Genomic DNA, 13495 nt, shown 5'->3' with positions numbered 1-13495 from the left:
GCAATAATCACAATCATAATGATTTTTTTACTAAATGTATATGTTGCTCAACCCCCAGTAACTTGAGTAAATTATAACATTTTCCAACTTGCATGTTACATATTCTCTAAGTATAAAGAAATTATAATCAATTACCATTTTCAGGATATTTTCTTTAATTATTGCATTTTAGCACCAAAACAAGCACCTAAAAATGAGCCAAACTAGAATTTAAAAAAATCAATTAAAAATGCAAAAACAATTCACAGCAAAAGAGAAATTTCAGCATCTATGAAACAAAAATCTAATTCTCCAACAAATGATGTTAATTGTCAAGGGCCTGTTTGGGGAAAAATGTGTCATGGAGTTAATGCCATTTTTCAAAGCAATGTTGTTCTGGTTGCCAAATATGGCCGAGCTGGCTAGCAACAAACAGCTACCTCAGGGCATCATAGCCCACTTGCTCAAGGGAACTGTCACTACATTAGACCTGTCAGCAGGATTACCTTGACAGATATTTGTAAAGATACAATATAGTCAGTTGTCCACATTTATTAAGCTTTAAAGAATAGGTCTTCAGGTCCACCATCCTAATGATGATCATCCCGCTATAAATCATCCTGACCACTTCCCCTTACCATAATACTGGTAGTCCTCAAGGTATGAACCTAATGGAGCCTGTCCATTAGGCTCGTAAGTCAAAAAAATTCATCAAATGAATCAGACTCAATTTTACAAATTTTTAAAATCAAATTCATTAATTAAATCAAATGGATTGTTAAATGAACGAACATCTGCCTTACTATTTCCTCCGCTTTGTTAATTGATCTCTGCTTGAACTGAGAGGCCTCCAGCTGCTGCTGGCTGCCAGTCAGCTGTTTCCTTCGGCTCAGGAACTATATTGCCTGCAAGCAGACTGCAGAACTCTTCTTTTGCAAAGATTTTTGCAGTTGCCACTAATTAGCTTAAGAGACTCCAGCCAGGCACTCAGAAGGAGATGGGGGAGGGGTTTATAGAACTGTTGGCTTGCAACAGTAACAGAGATGGAAGGGGCCTTGAGATCATCTAGTCTAGCCCACTGCTCCCACAAGAGAGTATTTCTGATAAATGCCTATCCAGTCTCTTATTAAAAGCTTTCAATGGGGCAGCCACAACTTCTGGAGGCAATTTAAAATTAAAACCTACAAACTACAGTAATATATGCTAATCTCCAAAATAAAAGCAAGGAAACACAATGTTACAGAATGCTTAAAAAGTACTTAAAAAGAAGAGCAGTTTGCAAGCACTATAGAATAATAATTAAAAAAATTAAAATACTTACAGAAGCAATTCTAGTCCTGAAGCCCAGGCAGCAGCAGATTCTCCACCAACACCAACAAAAAAAAACCTCGGCACTGGCCCAGCTCTTGTTTGGCCATGTGACCAGGGACAAAAAAATAAAGCCCTGCCAGTTTCATAACCCGAATGGCAGAAGGGCAAGTCACAGAGTTAAACATGGCCACCACAGCAGCAGACACTGAATTCAAGTCATATGGCTACACTGGCATCTTTTTGGTCGCAGTTTTGAATTTCTAACCTAAGTACCCTTTCTGAATAAATTCGTTTTTGTGAAAATTTATTAAATCAATGTTCGTACCTGGGGAACTACCTGTAGAATGCTTTTTTATTGATTCCATGTTCAAGCAATCCAAAAATTCCACTCTAGAAAGGATTGCATAAGAGTTGCTACAAATACCCAAGGAAAGTGCTCATGTTTTATGATTGCTACTAAATTATACAGGTTCTTATGTGACAGTTATATATGTGACAGTTTCAGACATGTATATTATTTATGGTTATTTTTAGTTGTTATTAGACAACCTGTGCCCCATTGGGTCAGTGTTTCAGATACATTTCCTTACCGAAACAGAGAAACAAAATGATCAAAGATGGGCAAAAAAGCAGTGGAGCAGGAACAACTTCTGACTTCTTGCCAGCTTCCCCATTGAGTTTCCTTCTGGGAATTTGGCAAGGAACATCAGAAATCTTCCTCCCTTTCCCTTTCCCTTCTGTTCCCTTCCCACTAGGCCAGTAAGTGGCTACTGCTCGGTGAGGGAGGGAAGCGAGGGATTGCAAGACTGGCTGGGAAACTGTCAAAGGAAAGATGGCTAAAATAGGATTGCCTATTTTTTACAATAAATTGCCATACATTTCAAAGTTTATTACTCAAAATGTCAGGAATTGAAGCCAAAATTTTTCATATGCAAAGCACTGAAGTAACATCTAAAATGTTTTTTGTGGGCAATGCATTAACAATATTTAGCTAACTAATCTAATGCAGGGCTTCAATAATATTGCACTGGAGTGAAGCTACTGCTTTCATTTTTAATTTAAACAGATACACTATAATTCTTTTCTATTTGCCAAATGGAAGCATATAATGGGACAAAAGACATATGATTAATAGATATTCAATAGCAATGACTCTCATCCTCACTAGTATTATTCTATTTCTAGCCAAAAAATGGGGTGAGTGTTAATGACCATCAAGCTCTCCACAGTAGAACAACATGTTACTGTGTATTTCTGATTCATTTAGGTCACTAAAGAGACAGAACACTTATTCACCAATATGGGTCAACAATAACTAATAGAGGTTTAAGGCAAGTCAAATTCTTCTTGTTTGGGAAGGAGGCTCAGGCACCCAGAGAATAGAAATGAATAGGAACTGTATTAGTCACCAGAAAAATCCAGCTTATGACTTTATAAGTAGTCTTTGGTTAACTATGGTAATCAGGACAGGAATTTTCATTGCTAAATTAATGCAGTTGTAAAGTGTTAATCATGCAATCACATAGTTGGTGATTGCAATATCAGCACTCCCTGATGTCATTATGCAAGGATCAAGGGTCATAAAGCAAGTCCCAAGTGGTTTGCAACCAGACTAGCAGGGAGATAAGGTGTGATGTGAGCACAGCAGAGTAGCTGTTGCTGAGCAGGGAAAGATGTGCAGAGGGCTCGTGAAAAACATTGTGGCTAGGTGTGGCTGTTGTGGTGGGGGAGATGCACAAGTGACCCATGAGGCATGGCATGAGTGTGTCAGTGGCTGCTGCGATATGTCGGTAGCTGGCAAAGTGCAGAATGCACACCGGGGTGGTGGTGGCTGCTGAGCAGGAAGAGTGCAAACAACTTACTGAAATGACTTTGAGACCTTCCCTGTCTGCTTCCCCTTTGATTTGCTTGTCGGAATCTGGCAGGGAAGGTTGCAAATGGTGATCATATAATTGCATATTACAACCATAATAATGCAAGACAGTTGCCAAGTGCCCAAATCGCTAACACATGACCAAGAGCAGGGGTAGGCAACCTTGGCTCTTTTATGACTTGTGGACTTCAACTCCCAGAATTTCTGAGCCAGCATGGCTCAGCTTGGAAACCTCTCCCTTTCTCATCAACATGGCTGGCTCAGGAATTCTGGGAGTTGAAGTCCACGAGTCATAAAAGAGCCAAGGTTGCCTACCCCTGACCAAGAGTGTTAGGATGGCTGGAACGTCACACTTTAGTCTTACGTACCATCATTCAGCATTGTTTGGAACTTTGAACAGTTGCTGAATAAACAGTCATTAAACAAGGGCTACTGCTAAGCTTGTAAGCCGCCCTGAGTCTTCGGAGAAGGGCGGGATATAAATGGAATTAAAATAAATAAAATAAATAAAATACCTGTATTTAAGAAGCTACTCAAATGGGGGGGGGAGAGCAGCTAATATCTGCTGGGAGCCTGTAATGCAGGAGAGAGCACTAGTAGAAGTGGGATTCAATACCCAGATTGTTGGGGGCAATTAAGCTGACTTTGTAATAATGCCGCTTGGGGGTGTGTGTGAAAGCCCTAATAAGCAGGCATATACATAGAATGAAGGCTACTGCTAAGCTTGTAAGCCGCCCTGAGTCTTCGGAGAAGGGCGGGATATAAATGGAATTAAAATTAAAAAATAAAATAAATAAATAAATAAATAAATAGCAACAGATCTGTATAAAAGAATAAGCTAAGTGAAGCACTCACTAACCACTCTGAATAGCCTTCACAAAGCTTAATATAGGACATAAGAACTCATCCCTCTCTGTCTAAACCACAGAAATGTATAAATTTCAGCCTCCAATAAAGTTATATTCAAGCATTCTAGAAAGGAATTAGAATCACCCCACTAGTCAAGGCCATGTGGATGACATCTCTTTTGTAAAAGCATCCATGTATTTGGTAAGGATATCTGTGCCAAGGAACTCTTCCTACATACACATGGAAATACCAACGTGGAAGTTCAAACCAGGGAATGAATGCATGGATGCTTTTTTAAATTAGACATCACATGTACTTCACAGGAGTTCATTCCTATCTACTGTATGTAAATTATAACCTTTTTTGTAATGCCTGGATGGGACTTATAGCATTCCTCACTCCAGGTCTGAATTTGCAATGAGAAAATTGAGGAAGACAGAACAAACTGAGCAGTTGTAAGTCTAGAGAAGAACTACATCTCCTCTGAAGCTAACTTTTTAATTGTCCTTTTACCTTTATTTGTATTTCTATCCCTTCGTTCTTCATTAATATTTAATGTCATTATCATTGTTATTGTTGCTTTTTTCCATTTTGTAAGTGGCTCTTTGAAAGGACCAAATGACAGCAAGAGAAAGACAGGGAGGGAGCTCGTAAGAAGGTTGAGTGTTTCTGCTTTTTTGGTCACCTGCCTCCAGAAATGCTGGAGTTAAAGCATGCCATTCTTTATTTGTTTACAGGATTTGTAAAGAACCCAAATTACAAAATGGCACGTAATAATTTGGGAACATAATATGAAATCAAAGCAAAACCATAAAACAAAGGTTTTTAACATTAAGGAAAACATGAAAAGAACACATATCACACGCAGTCTTCTCCAATACCTCAATACTTGAATGAGAGAGGATGATTTCTAGAAATGTGAATCCTTTATAAATTCTCTTCCCTTCCCATTTTTACCATTTTTCCCCAAAAGTAAGACCCGGTCTTACTTTCTTGAGCTCTGAAATAAGCACTAGGGCTTACTTTTGGGGTAGGGCTTATTATTTTCACATACAGGAGGCAGAGAGCATGGGACCGACGGGAGTGGGAGTGCTGCTACCGCCGGCCCTGCCCTCTCCATCCCACCATCTGCTTGCCTGCGGCCACAACAAACCAACCCTTCAGCAAGCTCCAGCCTCCACCCAACCTGCCTGCCTGCTGGCTCTATTGCTGCTGGGACATTTCTCGGCCATGTTGGGTGCCGTGTGGCTGCTGAGTGGCTGCCCGTGCTGCTTCTGGCCTCACGCTGCTCTGGGCTGCCCTGTCGGGCTGCGCCTGCCTGGCATGTGTCGAGTTGGCCCAGATCTTTCTTTTGACCTCCAGAGCGCCCCCCCCCCCACCAGCAGCCTGCCAGAGCTCTTCTCCAGCAGCTGCCGGTGGAACCATGCTGCCCACGCCTCCACCTCTGGGCTGCTGAGTGCCAGCCTGGATGCCTACTTGATGCAGCAGGCACTGGGCTACGGGCTAAACCTGGCATTCTTCAGGCCCTGGAGGACGCTGTAGCTATCATACCAGCTGTTCCCTCTTGACCTCTTATCGGCTGCTGCCACTGGCTCACCTTCTGCTGCCATGAAGTGAGGCGAGGCAGGTGGTGGGGAGGTGGAGCTGCTTCCCTCCACCTGCCAGACACCTTATGAAGCCACACAGGGTAAGATTGCCGCACCCCCGCTGCCCAAATGTCCTCGCCTCCCTAAGTGTTTTTTTCACTAAACTGCCTTTCAGCTTCATTGTGTTTCTCCGTTTGTTTCTCAGCCTTCACTACGTGTTTGTGGGACTAAAAAAAAAAAGTTGAATCAGACCTTCAAACTTCACGGGTGGCGCAGTTCCATCAGTAGCCATTGGCAAAGGGCCCTGGCAGGCCAGCGGCAGTAGGGCGCTCTGGAGGTTGAATAGAAGATCTGGGCCAACTCACACCACACCAGGCAGGAGCAGCCCAACAGGGCAGCGCGGCCAGAAGGGCAAGGAGCCCCGAGGCCAGAAGCAGCATGGGCAGCCGCTTGGCACCCGCCACGGGTGACAAGTGTCCCAGGAGCAGAAGGGCCAGCAGGCACAACAGGCGGAGAGCTTGGCCCACGGGCACCACTAAAACAGCAGCAGAGCTGCAACCAGAGCCAAGGTTAGGCAGGGCACAGCAGCCACATGACCCACACAGGCAGCCACTCCTGTTGCCACCCATCAGCCTGGCTGAAGAGCAGTCCAGCCGGGGCACCACTGGCCCCCAGCAGCAGCAGGTCCAGCAGCCCAGCATTGGCACTGGCCAGGCAGCAGCGGCTTCTGAAATCAATCCAGGGAAGAATGGACTTCCTTTCTTCCCTTTTAGCCCCTTCTGCAGCCCCTTAAGAGCCAAACGGCAATTGCTTGAGGAAAAGATAAGGTGAAGAAATGTTCCTCTCCCCCCCATAGGCACTCCCGACGTCAACTGGCCACGTCCCACATCTGGCTGACGATCCTACTGCAGCTAGGGCTTACTTTCAGGGAAGAGCTTATATTAGCTAGGGCTTACTTTCAGGGGACGGCTTAATTTTGGGGAAACACAGTATCTTCCTGAAGTAACTTACATTAAAAAAAAAATCTTAAAAGAGCACCACAAAGCAAAGACTGTTCGCTGCTGGATGACAAGCAAGTCTTACAAATAGCGGGTGACATTTTCTCTAAAACAGAACAGAATCTTTTCTACAACTTCCTTTAGAAAACTTGTCATCTACTGCTACAAACGTTAAAATTTTATTTCTTCCTGCTCTGGCAGAGAAGTAGAACATGTTTAACTTTTATTGCTTCTCCTCCAATAGAAAGAATTGTGTCTATACCTTACTTTGTTATAGTCCAACATTTATTTTCTTTTTAATAAGGAAAGCAAATTAATATATGCTTTGATGGCACATCTCAGCCCTCAGTGCTTTTATTGCTTCAGTTCAGTGCAGCTGTCTTGTTAAAATGTGTTTGCTTGTATGCAGTTTCTAAAGCTGCAGACAGATAGATGTTTGCAGTATGAAGACAAATTATTAAGTTTGGTTTGTTTACAGCCAGTGGAGCATAGCAAGTGCTATAATTGTCTTTGTCATAGATTCACTCTAGGCTTTTGAAACATCAAGATCTACAACTGTGAGGCCTAACAAATCTGATTTCAAAAAATATCCTTGCCTTTTTCTGGCTTGCTTACTATTGCTCTTTCCTCTCTACACTTCCTGAACACTTGGAAGTCAACAGAAGATTTCCTCTTCTCTCCATGTCAGCAAATGGAAGTCAACAATCTGATAATATTTTATGACAAAGCTGTATTAACTACAGGAACATCACAAAGAATAAGGAGGGGGAAAGTGAGATGAGAAAATAAAACCATTACAGCAATATTCCTAAGAATGATGGACAAGATCCAAGAGGCACTCATGAATCACAACTAAATGTAGCACTAATTGCTAAAAAAAGAAAAAAAGTTATTTTGGTTGCCTCAGAAAACCATCTTATTCTAAGATTTGCCCAGTAGTTGTTAGGCAACAGTCAGGTCTTAGCAACTATGGATTCTTTACTTTTAGAGAAAAATCCAGCAAGATATATAAGGAAACAAGGAGGTGACCAGAACTTAAGGAAAACAAGAAAATGATATATAAGGAGTTTGTTTCGAAAATTATTGATATTTATAAACCCTATTCCAGGTGCTAAAATATTTAACAGGCATTATTTCAGGAATCTCCTTTAGGAGTCCTAAAGATAAGCATTACAATTATTTCAGCATTCTATGATATTTATAGAATCACAACAGTATCTCAGTAAGGATCTTTGGTTTATAAATCCAATGAAAAGCAGAGACAACTAAAAACTTTATTATAATATTCAAAGCAGATGTAAATTATCATTGGAAAATTTGTACTGAAGCCAAAATGCAGTACTACAGAGTTTTTCCACACATCTTTACTTAATTCTCAGAAACATTTATTAATTTAATAAATAATAAATACTGAAAATAATAAATATTTAAAATAATATATTTATCCCTATTTCTTGCATGATTTTTCCATAAAACAACTGGTGTCAGAAGTAATGGGACCTAGTATCTGCCTCCTCTAATACAGCAAATTGAGACTCTTGATTTTACAAACCTCATTCTCTTACCGTGTTTCCCTGAAAGTTAAACCCAGCCCGATAGTAACCCCTATCTTGATTTTTGGGAATGGGCCTAATATAATCCCTACTCCAAAACTAAGACCTAGTTTTGGGGCGAGGTGTACCCCTAAAAATCAAGCTAGGGCGGGGGTAGGGGTGAAGCTGCCCCACACGCCCCATACCCGCTCACCTTACTGGTAGGTCCACCACAGCCAGGCTTCCCACACCCCGACACCTGTTGTGCCACTACTTGACTTCTTCTGCAGCCACTTGTCACCACTTATGTCTGGATGCCATGTGGCGCATTGCTCCGTTGCTGCTCCTCCCGGTAGGACACCACATGGTGCTTTTGGCCGCTTCTGCTGCTCATGTGCTTTGGGCCACTTCTGCTGCTTGTGCAGCGCTTTGGGCCACTTCTGCTGCTGGTGCAGCACTTTGAGCCACTTCCATTGCTCGTGCGCTTCAGGCCACTTCTGCTGTTCGTGGCAGGAGGCCATGTAGTGCTTCAGGCCATTTCTGCTGTGAAAACGCCCAAAGAGTCACACAGCGTCCTGCCGTGAGCAACAGAAATGGCACAAAGAATCACGCGGCATCCTACCAGGAAGAGGGGAAACAATGCAAAGCACCATGCAGCATCCTGCCGGGAGGAGCGGCAACAGTGCAATGCACCACATGGCATCCAAACACAAGTGGCGGCAAGCGGCCAAAAAAATCAAGCAGCGGCGTGACAGGTGTCGGGGTGTGGGAGGCCTGGCTGTGGTCGTCCTAAGGTAAAACATTCTCCCAAAGGCACCTAGTGCCTCTTTTGGAGGCAAAAAAAATGTAAGATCGGGTCTTAATTTTGGAGAAACACGGTAAATACTTTATTATTTAAATACTATACTAATACTCCAAAAAAAAGTTTACAGCTTCACAGCTACTTGGAAACCGCTTCTGAACTTTGTGCTTGAGGTGGAAAAAAACGATACTATGATTTTTGGGTTTTACTGATTGATTTGTTGATATAGAAATGGCTAGTTCACGCTACTATAGAAATGTAAAAAGTTGAGATTGTATGTTAATGCTTTATTCTACTGAAACAAAGGGAGTCGGAAGTCAACACCTTTTTTTTTCTTCCCGCCCTTTCCCACACTTCTTTTTTCCCTTCCCCTACCATTGTTCCTTACTATTTGCTTTTATATTTTATGTTATAAGTGAATAAAAAACTTTTTTTAAAAAAAGAAACAGCTTCACATCAAACAAAAACAAAGGGGGATCAAATAAAGATTACACATGTATTAACATCTTAGTCTTTTATATAAACATTTATTTTGCCAAAGTCTTATCACAGATCCTTTAGTACTTTAGTGCTCTCTTGCTTTATGTGTTATGCACATATGTATACAAATTTACAGATTGTATAAGCACCTAAGTAGATACAGACATAAATACTATACATGAGTATCCTCTAGGAAACTGCTGCAAAATCAAACAGATTCATATAAATCTATAAACAATCCCTCTCTCCATATAATGTTCAGTTCACCTAGTTGCAACTTCATCCAAAAATTACCCTTGCTAAATCTAAAAACTACTCTGTCATTGAACTTGCATTATTACAGGCTATTTCTCCTTTCAATGATAGCACATTAACATCTGAATTTATATCATTCTGGCTCTCAAACCCAGAATTTTTAATTAGTTGCCTGGGTATCCATTACTGACTGCCACAGGACTAATTATGAAATACTGGTGTGTGTGTGTGTGTGTAGAATCCTATCCCAATAATCTCTTGCTCAGCCTCAGTGTTACCATTTATAACTACACAGCACATCATAAGCAATAAAGCAAAATATATTCAACACTTTGAACTACTGTATGGGAATGTAAATACACATATCACATGGTAAATTTTGTGAAGATACTGAACTGCTAAAGGTCACACAATTGTAACTGTCCATTTTCTTCATGTTTTTCCACCACGAACCCCTCCTGTCCTCCTCCCCTTCCTGTCCTCTTTCACTGTATTGTATTGTATTTCTGAGTTTTTCCCAAGGCTGTGGTCTTCCCAGTGGGACTCACAACATTAAATGTTAAAACTAAACACAGCATGTGTGTACTTACCATTTCAAAATATCAGGAAATTGTGCTAAAAAGAGCCACAAAAAGAAGGTTCATGGGTTCTCTACATTGCTCTAATACCTAAGGATCTTATTGATTTGTTAAATAAATAAAAATACTTCCTTTTAGAAAATGCCTGATCTCATACATTGGTACATTTCCTGGAACACTTAATCAATTACTGATTTTAAACCCAAGAATACAAATATTTGAGAAGCATACTAAAACTCAGAAGCTACAGAGGGTTCTGTCAGATTAGTTCTCTCCCCCTATGCATTTATAAGTCTCAAGGAAGTACACAAAGTTCTCAGAACTGTTAGTTCAGCAACCTGTAGATGATGCATCCCTTCTCAAGGGACAATTACTAGACCCAATAATTTTTATCTGGTCGCCAACTTCCTCTTTTTAATGCTTAGGATGCAATTCCAAAGAATTAGAAGAAATGAATTCTCTGGATCCTTTTCAGTTAGATTTCAAATAGCGTTGAGACAGCATTGATTACACTTGTCGCAACTCTTCTGGTCTTTCTTGAATTCACAATGGCTTTCAGTACCATTAATCATTCTAGACTCTTTATGATTTGAAAATAGAGGCTGCTGTTTTACCTCTGTTCTTCAAGCTGGCTCTAGGCAATGTTGGTGGGGAAGAGAAACTGAATTCTAGGCACTTGCTGAACAGGGTTTCTCAGGGCTTGACACTTTCCCCTGTTCTATTTAATATCTATATGAGACCTCTAGAAGAAAAAATATGACAGCATGGGCCAGATATCAGCAGTATGATAATAATATTTAGTTGTATATCTCAACCCTTGTGTGACCAATTGAAGTTGCTAAAGTACTGTACCAGTTCCTGAAGTCTGTTGAGGTCTGCATGGGGAATGACAGGCTCAAGAACGATAACAAGACCAAGCAGAAAGTGGCCTGGCTGAGGAGCCCTGAGGTAAGCGGGTTTGGGGTCCATGGGGCAGCTCCACACACATACCTGCCTCGCCTTGCCTTGTGGCAGTGCTGCGTGGCCTACTGCCCCGTTTCAGGCTCAAGCAACAGGACAGAGTAGGTGGAGTCTTAACTAGGGTTTATTACGCCCACATGTAAAAATCAAGCTAGGTCTTATTTTCGGGATAGCTATGTGCCTATGTACTACCAGAACTTTTCAAGCTGCACTGGTTACCATTGGCTTCAATTTTGCAACTCAAGGTGTCTGACCCATCGCGATCCCATGGACAACATTACTCCAGGCCTTCCTGTTCTCTGCCATCTTCTGGAGTCCATTTAAGCTCACGCCTACTGCTTCAATGACTCCATCCAGCCACCTCATTTTCTGTCGTCCTCTTCTTCTATTGCCCTCAATCTTTCCCAGCATTAGGCTCTTCTCCAGTGAGTTCTTCTTCTCATTAGGTGGCCAAAGTATTTGAGTTTCAACTGATCAACAAACATAGTTAACGGAAAACCAAGAAAAGGGACTGATAACATTGAAAATGGAAAAGAAAAGATCAAGAAGAACAAACCAAAGGGAAGATAAAACATTTCAGGACAAATACGTTGAGATGGAAAAATAGAGAGATGATTTATTAGCCCTTCCAAAAAAACGGCGACTGGATGGCCTCTTTTATCTCAAACAATACATTTAATAACAGAGGGAGATCTATTTGATGACTTAAAAGCATGGATATGGAAGGCGAGTTGGCAAAGAAAGAAAGCTAGAATAAGGCTGAAAAAATTGGGGTTTTGACTTATTAGTGAGGATTAAAATAGAATATACTCAAATAGACATGATGTATACTTTGAATACTGGATTGTGTTATGAACTGAAATAAAGGAAACTTTGGTTATTTAAAACTTGGAAGTATAAACATTAAAAGTTAAACTTGAATATTGATTTGTTTATAAAGGTTGAATGTAAAAGTAATTAAGATATATATAAGCTAAAAATTTATTGATAAATGTAATAAACATGTTTTTACTTAGCTGATATAATAAAAACTGTACTAGCTTAAAAATGAGACAGAAGACATTAAGAGAAAAAGAGAGGAAGTATTTGATGTTGAAACAAGAGAAACTTTGGTTACTAAATGTAAGACATTTGGAAATTAATAGAAAATAAGAATGTTATACTGTATATGTATGTAAAAATGTTATTTTTTTAAATTGATATAATAAGAATCGTGTTATTTTAAATATGAGACAGTAAATATTAAGGGGAAAAGAAAGGAAATAGCTAATGTGGTAGTTTGAGACTTGTACTAAATATACTTGTATGTCATTCAATTATCGATTAACTCAGCTGCCACATTGCTTTTTTAATACTTAAATGTAAAGAAAATCAATAAAACATTTTAAAAAATAAATTCAACTGATGATAATGACAACTCAATTTGAACATTTCCATAATTTGTCCAAATCAATCTAATTTAGTTCAGAACCCTCAATGTCTGATGCCACCATATTTTTTGGCAATGAAATTCCATAGCATCCATAAGGATAGGACTAATCAGAGTTCTGATTACAAGTCATTCAGCAATGGTATGCTGAACCCTTTCTGTAAACACCTTTTGCAAAAACACAGCAACTCTGTTATCACCAGTGACCTAGGAAAGTAGGAAATTGTCCCACAGATTTCTGAGTGCCATTTTTTAGTACAATTTAAGATGCAATCCAATACTGCAAAGTATTAAACACTGAAGCTACAGCCATGGGGAATATCATATTCATTTTCCTATTACAACAAAGAAAATACATTGGTTCAGTATTCATTTTTAACATGCTCCTTCAATAACTGAACCTTTGTATTACTTTTGCAACAAGAGCAGTACAGGACATTTCTTAAGCAGCAGGCCTTCATTAAAAAGCTGATTATAAGAATGTACATATATACATATATAGCTCAATTAATCAGAACAATCAAAACCTGTCTTATAGAATTTCCTGAACCTGCTTAGGAACATAGCTTTGATTTCTTACAACTGTACTTTCAGTTAAAAGATCTGAGTACCAGAATTACTAAAAACTGAAAAGCTGCAATTAATTTTTTTCTCTAAAGCAACCAAAATTTAAGGCATTTCTAACACCAAGACAATTTAAAATCCAAATTCAAAATGTGGATTCATTCTGTTAAGAAAGGACAGCAATATATCCCATTTACATCAACAATGCTCTTACAGCAGGGGTGTCAAACTCAATTTCATTGAGGGCCGCATCAGCATTGCGGTTGCCCTCAAGGGGCCGGGTGGGTATGGCCAGGGTG

At 40.1% G+C, this 13495-nt stretch overlaps 1 protein-coding gene across 3 annotated transcripts in view; it reads right to left on the bottom strand.

The window, feature by feature from the left end:
• Positions 1-13495, bottom strand: part of MSH2 (mutS homolog 2) — a 69993-nt gene that overhangs the window by 31876 nt on the left and 24622 nt on the right. Inside the window, exon 2 of one of the 3 annotated variants that reach the window (XM_081313380.1) lies at positions 136-187. The exons of the other annotated variants lie outside the window; for them this stretch is intronic. The gene's annotated coding sequence lies outside the window, so the exon portion shown is untranslated. The remainder of the gene's footprint in view (positions 1-135; positions 188-13495) is intronic. 3 annotated transcript variants of the gene reach the window in all.

The sequence above is a fragment of the Vipera berus genome, assembly GCF_964194415.1.
Source record: "Vipera berus genome assembly, chromosome: 1".
In the NCBI taxonomy this organism is placed as follows: Eukaryota; Metazoa; Chordata; class Lepidosauria; order Squamata; family Viperidae; genus Vipera; species Vipera berus.
This window is presented reverse-complemented; position numbering and strand designations above follow the sequence as displayed.